The 13,826-nt window shown below is 42.3% G+C and overlaps 1 long non-coding RNA gene across 1 annotated transcript; it reads left to right on the forward strand.

Moving 5' to 3' along the window:
* Positions 1 to 8,759: 8,759 nt before the first annotated feature.
* LOC140205432 (uncharacterized) lies at positions 8,760 to 13,567 on the forward strand. The gene is made up of 3 exons (XR_011887841.1): positions 8,760 to 8,879; positions 12,905 to 12,985; positions 13,520 to 13,567. It is a non-coding gene; the product is annotated as an uncharacterized lncRNA (long non-coding RNA).
* Positions 13,568 to 13,826: the final 259 nt, after the last annotated feature.

The raw sequence follows: 13,826 nt of genomic DNA on the forward strand, positions 1-13,826 counted from the left end.
AGCCTGCAATACTTTGACAGGTGCTAATCACAAATAATATGCTTAGACTAAGCAATACCAATAAAAACAGTCTTCATTTTGCTTAAACTGTTCACCTGCCACCAATTACATCAAAATAATCTTTTTTTACCTTGTCAATTTTTTCATATTTGTGGAAGATTTTGTCTCCAACCAATTCTTCTTCATTCTCCTCATCGTGATAATTCAAAGGCAGGCTATCAAAGTCAACCACCTTCACAAATCCATCAGGCTCACTTTTAACCTCCTGAAATGTGACCCAATATTCACACTTAATTAACACTGAGTAATACGTATTGCTTTCGATATCACTGACACAATAACATATATAATCAATATAGAGTATTTAGTGAATCTTTTAAAAGTGATACCCAATGCAATGAGCCTTTTTGCCCAAAGAAGGTATTGAAGGTTGTTAAAGAAAAAAGCCCTCATTTAATGTGCAGACATTGCATTTTCCCCATTTCCTTTAGACCAGGGGTTCTGTCAATGGCATAAAAAAGGTTGGGATCCCTAATTTAGACCCTTATTGAGACACTAATAAGTATGTACTGAAGCTGCCCCCACTCATAGAAGATGCACACATACATAAATAAGAGAAAATCTTCAGATGCAACACACACAAAATGTTGGAGGAACTCAGTAGGCCAGGCAGCATCTATGGAAAAAAATGCAGTTGACCTTTCGGCAGGACTGGAGAAATAAAGATGAGGAGTGCTCGTCTACTCATCTTTTTTTCTCCAATCCTGCCGAAGGTCTTGGCTCAAAACGTCAACTGTACTTTTTTTTCCATCGATGCTGTCTGGCCCGCTGAGTTCCTCCAGTATTTTATACATACATGTGTATACACACACACACACACAGAGTCTCAGAGTAGGACCCCATTGCACTTCGTCTATTATCATTTCTGTTAAGCATTTCCCCAGCCACTACCATCATACCAAGACTAGAACAATATTATTTTCACAATTTCACAGGAAAATGAAAATGAATCAAAAGGTCTGTTGTCTGGATAAATATTTTAGTTTTGTAATACCTTCAGGGCTGTACCACTTCAAGTGGAATATTTTATTATGCTTTAAGGAAGTGAAACTAAAAGAATTCCATTTGCAATAATATATTGAACACTTATCTATAAAACAAATTATCAGACTTTTTAGGCTTGGGTCACTTCAAGCTGTGACTTCAAAATTTAAAACGTTACATGAGCATTCTAAAGTGATAAACACTTTGCCTTCTCAGAGAGAGGGTACTTTTCATCTGCATACTTTTTGATTTTGTTCCAGGGTCAAATGATGTATTTTTCCATTGAAGCATTAATCTTTCTTTAAATAATTTCCAACTGATTTTCTTTTGAGGGGTCTACGCTTTCAGCTACGTTAATAACACTATAGCAACCCTCACAGTTCAGAATAAGGCCTATCGCTAAGAAAGGCTAAAGGCAGTTTACAGTGGTCCACAGTGAGACTTCAATTAAGCAATGGAGCAGTTGCACCTCAGACTTCATGCAGGCAGAAAATCATATACTTGTAGCTTCATGAAATCATTTAATACTAAAGTAAACTAAATGGAAGTGCAATACTTCATTGTTTGAAAACTATTCGACGGGAATAGTTCCCTTTTGAAATTTACTGTTGAAACTGCTTCCAGCAGTGGGCACATTCCAGATTACAATCTTCTGCACAAAAACAAACTAACATGAATTCTTGCATATCTGTTTACTGACCCTACCACCACTGGAAAGTACTACTTCTCATTTACACTGTCAAAATTTTTCAGGATTCTAGAATACCTGTACTAGATCTGTGACTAACCATCTCCTCTATATGGAAAGAAATCCCAAATTACCTACTTCCTTATAAGTAACTGAAGGTCAATTATCTTGCAACCGCTCTTAAATCTTACTGTCAGTATCCTCATTGCTTATGACATTCCAATTATTGTGTGATGTACAAATTTGAAAAACATGCATTATATTCCTGTCCTTAAATATAGGAATAATGATTGATCATTAAAATCCGTCGTAAAATTCCCCAACTTCCTTTCACTTTGATCCTCGTTACTTTCTATCCCTCATCATTTACTCTTGACTTATTATTAAATCCTTGACTTCTCTTGATACCTTGGGTAACTTAAAGTTTAGTGACAATGAGGGGATTTTAACCCAGTGGAGACTCAATATGTGGTTCATGTCGATGTTAAAATGATTTTTGAATAGCTAGCTTTTATAATGATTGAATGGTGGCAGAAGGGTTGGTGCTGGTCAGATGGTCCTGCTCCATTATGATGTGATGAGAAAGCAATTCTGCCATTGGGCAGTTCTTGCGATGTCATAAAATGGAGTTTGTTTCTGGACAGGTTTGATAAAACTGAAAATTATCCTGTAGTGTGTTCAGGGACACAAAGTTTGGACTTGAAGTAATATAGGATTCCAACAAAGACCATAAGCAAACTACAGAAGTCCTCTTTCAGTTGGAATGGTGCCCTCATTCCCAAATCTGAAAAACAAAATTTAAAAAATGGATGTCAAAAGTCCTCCAGTTAAGTTTCAATTCAATCAAAATATAAACAAAAGATGTTATATTCGTAAAAATGATCTGGGAGTATACTTATACTCACAACACAGAATACCATTTCACTAAGTGGTGTCAAATTTTAAAATACTAAATGCAGCATTTAAAACTCAGGAACAGAGTCATTACACCCCTTCCCCACTCCTCAGGTCACTGTTGTATACTGGAGGTTTTGATTTCAGTTAGATTTATTTTATTACTCCTTAGCCAAACGTTTGATCTTGGGGTTCACAGCAATGAGAGTAATTCTGTGTTGAGAACTTATACCCCCACACACACAGTCTCGTGGTGTGTTTTAGAACATCAACTCTACATTATAAATAAACCTAGTTCTCAGGAACGGTGGGTTAATTGAAATCTCTGCTCTCACCTCTTTCAGTCCGCAGTCTTCTCCACGGTCAGCAGAAAATGTTCTATTCCCTGCTTCCCCCTCACTTACCAAGGCGGCAGGAGCGGCTACAGCGAGGAAAGGCAGCCAAAGAAATACCGCGAAACACAGCATCATTGCTTGTGCAGCAGTGATGTCGGCAGAGCCACAACAGTGTTTCTTCCGCTCAGCCCTGCGCCGCTTTCGACTGCGACTTTGAAAAATGCGCGTTGTGCGGGTGAGTTCCAGAAACGGGAACTGCAACTCCGACTCCGGTCCGTCGCGTCCCGTCCCACTGTCTGCACCTCTGCCCTCTTACCCGGGCCACACTTGACGTGACAGAGGGGGCAACAGGTATCCTAGCAACACACGGATACGCACCGAGCAGGTCACAAAAAGGAAAAACAGAATATGTTGGAACAGCTCAACGAGTCAGGCAGCATCTATGGAAACATTTCACGTTCCATCATCAAAATCGGCTACGGACCTGCAACGTTAACTCTTTCCACAGATGCTGCCTGATTTATTGAGTCGATTTATTGCAGATTTCCCGTTTCATGACTTTAAAAAAGCAAGATGGAGACAGGAGACAACAGGAATTCTGCAGATGCTGGAAATTCAAGCAACACACATCAAAGTTGCTGGTGAACGCAGCAACTTTGATGATGTGTGTTGCATGGAGACAGGAGAACCCGTTCTCCCAACAATGTTTGCTGTGGGAGAGAGGAGAGGACCTTACTTTCGAAGGAAGAAAGATATGCCTTATGTACTAGAAGTTGGTAACTGTGTAACAGAAGACTGTTGGAGGAGATTGAAGTGGCTGAAAGATCTGTGGGATGGAGGGTGAGCCTGAAGGAAAACAAAGACTTCAAATGTCTCATTCTTAACATTAGTGAATTCTTTCTCCTCCACAATTACCTGACCCCGGTCAGCTGGAGCTGTCTGGGTGAAAAATATTTGCTAAAACCTTTTGATTTTCCTTGGTCAAGTTAGCCCCTCCAACAGTACTGGACAGCAAGAATAGAGCCTCCTCTCTCTTCCCCACCACCGTTCATCTGTCCCTTGTTTGTGCTTGTTATTACATAGAATAGTGTAATACAGGAACAGGCCCTTCGGCCCACATGTCACCATTTTCTTCCAGGCATTCACAGTAAGTACAAAGAAACAGGAGAGAATCAATGAACAATCACACACGAGTCAAACATCCAGTGTGCAAAAGACAACAAACTGTAGATACAAAAAAAATAACAATAAAAAAGCAATAAATACCAAGAATATGAGATGAAGAGTCCTTGAAAGTGTGTCCATAGGTTGTGGGAAACATTCAGAGTTGGGGTGAGTTAAGTTGAGTGAAGTTAATCCCTCTAGTTCAGAAGCATGATGATTGATGGGTTGTAGCCATTCCTGAACCTGGTGGTGTGGGTCCTGAGGCTCCTGTACCTCCTTCCTGATGACAGCAATGAGAATGGCCAGGATGGTGGGGGTTCTTGATTATGAATGCTGCTTTCCTGCAACAGTGTAGGAGAGTGTATGTTCATGCACTTTGTTAGAAGGTATAAAGGCACAGACTATTTTCTAAACAGGCTGCAAGTTCAGAAGTCAGACGTGTGAAAGGACCTGTGACTCCTAATGCACATTCCCCAAAGGTTAACTTGCAGGTTGTCAATCATAAGGCAGGCACATGCAATGTTAGCATTCATTTTGAGAGGACTAGAATATAAAAGCAAGGATGTAATGGTGAGGCTTTATAAGCCATTGATCAGACCACACTTGGAGCATTGTGAGCAGTTTTGGGCCTTTATCTAAGAAAGCATGTTCTGGCATTGGAAAAGATCCAGAGGATCAGGCGGTGAAAAAGGCAAATGGTATGCTGGCATTTATAGCGAGAGGATTCGAGTACAGGAGCAGGGAGGTACTACTGCAGTTGTACAAGGCCTTGGTGAGACCACACCTGGAGTATTGTGTGCAGTTTTGGTCCCCTAATCTGAGGAAAGACATCCTTGCCATAGAGGGAGTACAAAGAAGGTTCACCAGATTGATTCCTGGGATGGCAGGACTTTCATATGATGAAAGACTGGATGAACTAGGCTTATACTCATTGGAATTTAGAAGATTGAGGGGGAATCTGATTGAAACATATAAAATCCTAAAGAGATTGGACAGGCTAGATGCAGGAAGATTGTTCCCGATGTTGGGGAAGTCCAGAATGAGGGGTCACAGTTTGAGGATAAAGAGGAAGCCTTTTAGGACTGAGATTAGGAAAAACTTCTTCACACAGAGAGTGGTGAATCTGTGGAATTCTCTGCCACAGGAAACAGTTGAGGCCAGTTCATTGGCTATATTTAAGAGGGAGTTAGATATGGCCCTCGTGGCTAAAGGGATCAGGGGGTATGGAGGGAAGGCTGGTGCAGGGTTCTGAGTTGGATGATCAGCCATGATCATACTGAATGGTGGTGCAAGCTCGAAGGGCCGAATGGCCTACTCCTGCACCTATTTTCTATGTTTCTATGAGAATAATCCCAGAAATTAAAGGGTTAATGTATGAAGAGCCTTTGATGGCTCTAGGCCTGTATTCGCTGGAGTTTAGAAGAATGAGTTGTGAACTTATTGAATGTCGAAAGGCTGAGACAAAGTAGGTGTAGAGAGGATGTTTCCAATAGTGAGAGAGTCTAGGTCTGGACCCACACTTCCTCATTAGTCAAGAAGGCATAGCAGCAGTGACACTTTCTGAGGAGATTGAGGTGTGCAAGGCTCTCCACTCCCATTTTAACAACTTTCTACAGGAGTACCATTGAGAGGGTCTCGTCTGGCTGCATCATTGTGTGGTACAGAGCTGCAAGGTATCAGACCACAACACCATACAGAGGATAGTAAAAACACCAAGAAGGGCACCAGGGTCTCCCTCTCCCTCTCCCTCTCCCTCACCTTGTCTGGCGGAGGGATAGTCGACATGGGAGCTGTGTAGCCTCAGTTGTAGCGGGAACTAGGTCTCAAGCCTTGGGCTTGCCTGCTGCTGCAGACCAAGTGAGAGACGCAGAAGCATCTCAATGGGACCTGGCCTTGCCTGTCGGTGCTGCCTTCCTGTGTTCAAACAATAAAATGACAGGTGTGTGTCTTTGTACAACCTGGAGACCTGTATCATCGATTGCTGGACATTGTCACTCAGGACTATATATGTTTTTATTTTGAGTGAATATGCTTCTTTGCTCGCCATTTTGAATGATAAAAGCTATTTCTGAATGTTTTCCACCTTGGCCCCAGAGGAACACTGTCTCATTCAGCTGTATCTGTATCATTTGAATGATAATTAAACATGATTTGATTTGAGTTTTTCAATCCCACCTTCATTGCCAATGTTATGTTTTTAACTTCAAAACATTAAACTAATTCAAAGGAAGACACAGGAATCTGAAATGTGAGTCTAATTCTGTGTTACTTTAAGCAAAGCACACACATATCACGGGGTAGCGTGATGACGTGTGCAATTCACATATTTATACATGTAATCTATAAAGAATTATTTATATTATTAAGAATGCTTAATCAAATAATATATACACAAGATTACTCAAATATTACTGAAATATTAAATACCCAACAGCTGTGGTCTCAACAGATGAGTGAGCAAGCGTACACGTACACACTCATGGTCAATATGTATGTAAACAGGAGCTAGCTCACAGTGGCTGAATAAGGAGAAGCTCACTGTGTGTAAAGAAGAGCTCACTCTTAGTGGGTGTGTAAGGAGGAGCTCACTGTCAATGGGTGTATAAGCAAAAGCACTCCCTCAAGATGTGTAAGCACTGTCAGTGGGTGTGTAAGGAGGAACACACTCTCAAGGTGTGTAACCTCACTGTCAGTGGGTGTGTAAGGAAGATATGCCAGGTGGGGTGTAAGGAGGAACACACTCTCAAGGTGTGTAAACTCACTGTCAGTGGGTGTGTAAGGAAGTTTTGCAGCCTCCAGATCTTCATTACAGGGTTAAAATTGAATATCTAATGGAGAAAGTCTGATCTAAAGTGACATTTAAAGCTGTTGATTCATGTAACAAATCTCAGTAAAGATACTTTGAGATGACACGTGACTGTCTTTTCAAAAGCAGTTGTTATTAAATTGAAATTTGTTTGAAAACATCAGTGATCATTGTAACTAGTAACTCAGCCAGGAACTTCCAATTATCCACCCACTGGGGTCAGACACCCACTACGAGAACATCAGCCAGGCCCCGAGCTCAGTCACCTGTTAATGCAGATATTTCATTTCCTCTGAGAGTGAAGATGATTTCATTACATTCTGTTTAATCATTGTTAATCCTGCCAAAAAGCACCCAAGGTAAACAATGGGACAGTTACTAATGAATTGAAATTAGTCCTGAGGAGGTACCCATCGGAACGCTGTCTCCACAGTGAAACCTGCTGAAAGCAGCAATTAATCAGAGCAAAATGACAAGACTTTGATGTGAAAATGAACCAGTGAATCATTTGACAGAATCTGTCTCTCCAGAGAGGAATGAAACAAAATAATTAACTTGTCAGAGCAGGAGGAAAACTTTCTCCATCTTTGTAAGTACAAAATATTTCAATAAAATTCACTGCAAAACATCCACCCCTCACCCCAACCTCCCTACGCCTCACCTCAACCTGTTACCCTCACTGCAACCTGTTACCTCATTCTAACCCGTTATCCCTTACCTCAAAAAATGCTGGAAGAACCCAGCCAGTCAAACCACATTTGTGAAAAAGGAACCCAATGTTTCAGCTCAAGGACCCTTCCTCAGAACCAGGTGGGCAACAGTTTTTTTAAGCAGTGGGGGTGGGGGTGTAAGACAAACATCTGTGTGCAGGCTGCTTTGGACAGATCAGGTAACAGACTGAGCAAGTGAAGACTGAAGAAGGAATTTTATAGAACCAGGTGGGACGGGAACATCAGCACCATCATGGAAATGATGAGAGAGCAGTTTACCTGAAGTTGGGGTGTCAAATATTCATTCCAGAGGATTACAAAGTTGCCAAACATAGAACATAAGACATAGAACAGTATAGTGCAGGAACAGACCCTTCTGCCCACATTATTCAGCTGAATGATTTTTTTTTACTCATAATTAAATGCCTAACAACACTAGTCCACTCTGCATACACAATGTCCATATCCCTCCATTCTCTGCACGTTCATGTGCCCATCGAAGAGACACTCAACCCATCTGCTTCCACTACTACCCCTGGCAGTGCATTCCAGGCACCCGTCGTTCTCTGTGTAAAATGCTTGCCCTGCCCATCTCCTTTAAACTTAACCCTCCCTCTCACCTTTAATGCATGCCCTCTAGAATTTTGACCCTGGGAAAAGAAATGGCACAGTATTCAGGGATGAAGGTACCGTTCCAATGCCGTACTGTTCTGCATTATGTGTCCTGTGTTCAATGGATAAGTCCTTTCCAACCCACGTGGTGTGGTGGATGATCAACGACCCCCCCCCACCGCCACCACCGGTATTTATTCTTTTGAATCAGTGATCCTCCTCCTCCTCCTCCTCCTCCTCCAGATAAATGGTTTGTTTTTCAAAAAGGCACTCCAAAACAGCCTTCTCCTATTAATCTCCAGCATAGAGATGAGCCAATTATCGATAATTACCTCCATTTTCCTGACAGAAATTATTGCTAGAAATGGCACACATTTTAATGCTTTTATGCTTCTCAAATTTTGAGTACATTTACATAAAGAGAACTTGAAAATAATGCAGGCATTAATTTTTTTCTACATTATATATATAGCTTTCACTCTCTCTGCTCCAACATTCATCTGTTGTCATCTGAGCTTTGCTGTACTCCACGTAGACTCTGCTTGCGAAACAATTGAATCCTCCCAAGTTCAAATAATTCATCCAAACTTCAGAAACAAACGGGTGTTTTCTTCATCCATATCAAGGTAAATTTATTTTATTACCTTATAACTTTCTTTATTCTGTCAGAATTTGGAAAGTGTGTTGGCACTGGGTTACCAGCATGTTGAGAGAAATGTAGAGAGACTGAGAAAAGTTGGTGTTCGAAGGGATCTGAGTATACAAATCACTAAAACTAACTTCTTGATAATTAGCAAAGCCAATAATTTGTTGGCCATTCTTGCGTGTGTAAAAGAGTGGTGATATTTTCCTAGTGCTTTATTAAGACCATGCCTAAAATACTAGTCTCCTTAACTAGAGAAGGATATACTTGCTGTAGGCCAGAGGGAGTGCAGAAAAGATACCCCGGTCAGGTTTCTAGGATGGTTCATCTGTCATATCAGGAGATACTCAACAGACCAAGATTCTTTTCTTTAAAGTTTAAAAGATTGAAACATGACCTCATTGAGACCTACAAAGAGTTAGAATTTTTTTTAATGCAATTAAAGCCGGAAACACTCAACAGGTCAGGCAACATCTGTGCAATGAGAAACAGTTAACATTTTGGGTTGATGATCTTTCAACAGAATTGCAGTGATCTGAATGCTTGACAGGGTGGACAGGGAGTGAGGAATCCAGAACAACATCATCTCCAAATAAGGGGTTGGTCAGTTAGAATGGAGATGAAGTCAGACAGTGATGAACTTTTAGAATGTTCTATCTCAGAGGGAAATGGAGGACATATCATTAAGTTTATTTTTAAAAAGCAGATCAGTCAGTTGTCAGTATATTAGAAAAATTAAGGAGTTTGGGGTTAGAACAGGAAAAAAGGGTATGAGGTACTCTTAACTGATGAGGTAAAGGGGAATTCAAAGAGATACTGCAAGCATATTATTGTGCCCTTTCTCTAGCTGGCTGCCAGTGACTGTGTTGGGACCGCTTCTTTTCATGTTATATGTCAGTAATTAGGATGATGGAATTGATGGCTTTGTGGCCAAGTTTGCAGTTAGTACAAAGATAGGTGGAGGGACAGGTACTGTTGAAGAAGCAGGGAATATACAGAAGTATTTAGACAGATTAGGAGAATGAGCAAAGAAGTGGCAGATGGAATATAGTGTATAGTCATGCACTTTGGTAGAGGGAATAAAGGCATGGACTATTTTCTAAATGGGAAGCAAATTCAGAAATTAGAGGTGTAGAGGGACCTTGGGAGTCCTTGAGCAGGATTACTTGCTGGTTGAATAATAGTAAGGAAGACAAACGCAATGTTAGCATTCATTTCAAGAGGACTGGAATATAAAAGCAAGGATGTGATGCTAAGACTTTATAAGGCAATGGTCAGACCACATTTGGAGTATTGTGAGCAGTTTCGGGTCCCTTATCTGAAAAAAGATGTGCTGGCATTAGAGATGGTCCAGAGGAAGTTCATGAGAAGGATCCCGAGAATGAAAGGGTCAATGTACGAGAAGCATTTGATGGCTCTGGGCCTGTACTTGCTGGAGTTCAGATGAATGAGGGGGCATCTCATTGAAACCAGCAAATATTCGAAAGTTTAGATAGAATAGACATGGAGAGGAAGTTTCCTATACTGAAGAGTATATTCAGCCTCAGAGTAGAAGGACACCACTTTGGAGCAGAGGAATATCTTTAGCCAGAGTGTGGCGACTCTGTGGAAGTCATTGCCACAGATGGCTGTGGAGACCAAGTCACTGAGTATTCTTAAAAGGAGATTGGTAGGCACTTGATTAATAAGGGCATTAAAGGTTAAGGAGAGAAGGCAGGAGAATGTGTTTGAGAGAGTTAATAAATTACCATGATGGAATGGTGGAGCAGACTTGATGGGTCGAATGGCCTAATTCTGCTCCTATGTCTTATGGTCTTATGGTCTATGGTGGCTACACAGTGGGGTAGCAGTTTGTGTAACACAATTACAACACCAGCAACCCAGATTCAATTTCCACCTCTGTCTATGAGGAGTTTGTCTGCTCCTCCATGACTGCATGGGTTTCCTCTGGGTGCTCCGGTTCCCTTCCACATCCCAAAGGAATACAGGTTAGAAGGTTAATTGGTCGCATTGTGTAATTGGACGGTGTGTGTCATTGGGCTGGTAGGGCCTGTAAATGTGCTATATCTATCAATACATAAATAAAATACTGTCTTATATTTACCTTGGAAAGCATCATGAGAGCTGAGGAATTCATGAGAGAAAAGATCTGAAACATATCACTGTTACAAAACAGGAGGTGTTGGCGGAGTTAAGGAGCACAAAATTGAATAAGTCTCTGGGATCTGACCAAGTGCACCCTAAGACATTGTGCAACAGCAAAGGAAGAAATTGCTGGGCTTCTGACAAAGATTTTGGCATCTGTAGCCACAAGTGAGGTACCAGAAGACTGGTGGTTGGGAATGTTGTGCCTTACTTTAAAATGGCAGCAAGGACAATCCCAAGCCAGGAAACTACAGTGGGAAAGTTAATGTAGGGTATTCTGAAGGATAGGATCTACCTGCATTTGGAAAGTCAAGGACTGATTAGAGATAGTCAACACGGCTTTGTGTGTGGGAAATCATGCATCATGGATTGGAATGAATCTTCTGAGGGGGTGACCAATTAAATTATGTATGGCAGGATGGTAGATACTGTCTGTGTGGACTTTAGGATGGGTTTTAGAGATGGTAGTCTGCTCCAGAAGGTTAGATTACATGGGATGCAGGGTGAACTAGCCAATGACATACAACATTACACTGAGTCAGAGGGGATAATGGAGATTGTGTGCAGTTCTGGTCACCATGCTATAGGAAGTCTATGATTAAGCGGAGAAGGTGCAGAAAAGATTCACAAGAAAATTGCGGGGATTGGGGGCTTAAATTATAAGAAGAATTGGATAGTATATTATTGTGTATATTGTTATTATTAAGTCTGAACACAGCTAAGTGTATTTTAAAATGTGGCTGCTGTAACAAAAGAATTTTCCACTTGGGATCAACAAAGTACTTATTATTAGTCAGGGACAGTTTTCCCTGAAGTGTAGGAAGCTGAGGGTGACCTTATCAAATCCTGAGGGACACAGATAAAGTGCATGATCATATCTTCTTCCCCAGGGTGGGGAATCTGAAACTGGAAGGCATAGGTTTAAGGGGGGGGGGGGGAGATTTAAAGAGGATGTGAGAGTATGAATATATGGAAGGAGCTGGTCAAAGCAATTTTAGAAGCAGGTACAGTCGTAGTTCTGAGAGATGTCAGTGCTTCTGCCCTCACTGCCACCAAATCACCCACCCCCCCCCCACTCTGCAAACACTAGTCATGGTTCCTCCATCACACAGACATCCCAGTGACGTCAACCCCCTGTGAGTACCCCTCCTCTCCACTGCCCCTCCCATGCACAACTTCCCTCCCCCACAGACCTCCCCCACACCTCCCCTCTACCCACCCACACCTCCATTCCCCTCCACCCACATCTCCCATCCCAACTCTTCCTCTCTCTGGCATGTTCTCCCATGCCCCCACACTCCCTCTACCCCACCTACATCTCCCCCCATCTCATTCCTCTCCTCCCCTACACACACCACTCCACCACACCCTTTCCTACTCCTTGCTCACACCTCGTATCCTTTTCTTCCCCCCTCCCCCACACTCTCATAAGACCTCTGGCATAGGAGCAGAATTAGGCCATTTGGCTATTTTTAAAAATTTATTCACTTACGAGATGTGGGCATCGCCAGCTAACCCATCCCTAGCTACCCTTGAGAAGCTGGTGATGAGCTGCCTTCTTGAACCACTGCAGTCCCTGAGGTGCTCCCATCACATCTCTCCTCTCCCACACAGTTCCACACACACTTCCCCTTCCCCCCGCACCCCTACCTCGTCCCATGGTGCTGTGGGTGCCTGTGGGTTCTCTGCTTCCCAAACTCAACAAGATCCATTGGCAGCAAATACAGCTCTAATCTGGCAGAGGATGGGATTCGGGCATGCCCAGTGAGAGCAGGCCAAGGCTGGGTCTCTGGGAGGGCTCCAGAGTGGGGTCCCTGCGGCGTGGTCCTCTCACCACTGTCGATTTTCTCTCTCTCCCCCCAGATGTGGCGAGGCCTCTCCCTCATCCGGACCTCTTTGATCCTCTGTGGCTTAACAATGGGATGTTTCGGATTCATTCTGATGGTAATTATCTTGGGTGTTCGGCAGTGGGGTCACAGTTTAATCCTCTGCCTCTGTCCAGTGCTGGCTAAAACAGCTGATGGGAGAGGACAGAAGGTATAAAACTGGATCAACAGGTGAATAATCTGTGAAGGGCTGCTGGAACCTCTGTCTCTCACTGTGCCAAGGCAAGTTCTGAAGATACCCTTCCTCTAAGTACTTGCTAACTTTTGAACGTGCTGGATGCTGCTAGTGCCTGCATCTACGTGCAGTGAATTAGTTGGCCCTAACTAATTTATCTCAGCTCTAGGGGGAATGTGTTTGTGTTGACGTAGGAGAGAGGAGAGTCCGTAGAGCCTGTGGCTGTTTCCTCACTTTTCAAGATCTCCATTTTGCCCCTGAAGCTAAGTCTTTCTGTAATGGTGCTGAGATGGAGGCGCTTTTGGTCAGAGTTTCACAGCATGTGGTTGCCACTGAAAAGGCTGGGCGAAATAATGTAAAAAAAAATCGCAAAATAATGTCCCTTTGTAAACTAAAACTGTTAAGCTTACTTTTCAGCCAAAAGAAGGAAGAGGTTGGACACTGAACAGTGCTGGCTATCTCTTAGGACCTGGTAAGTAACAGTCACACCTCCTCCCACACTGCAGCAGCTGAATTAACTCCCCCTGCTATACGCCCGGTAAGGTGGACTTCATTGATGAGAAGAAAAGGGAAGACTTGAACTTTGCAGCATATTGTTGTCATATGCAAAATGCACTGGACACAAATATTAGGAGGGAATTTCCCATGTACAAAATTATGAACAAGTCACGAAGAATTCCAGGTAATAATCAAAAGACTAACAGGTTTTTATATCTGTACATTG

This window comes from Mobula birostris, chromosome 11 (genome assembly GCF_030028105.1).
Source record: "Mobula birostris isolate sMobBir1 chromosome 11, sMobBir1.hap1, whole genome shotgun sequence".
Lineage (NCBI taxonomy): Eukaryota > Metazoa > Chordata > Chondrichthyes > Myliobatiformes > Myliobatidae > Mobula > Mobula birostris.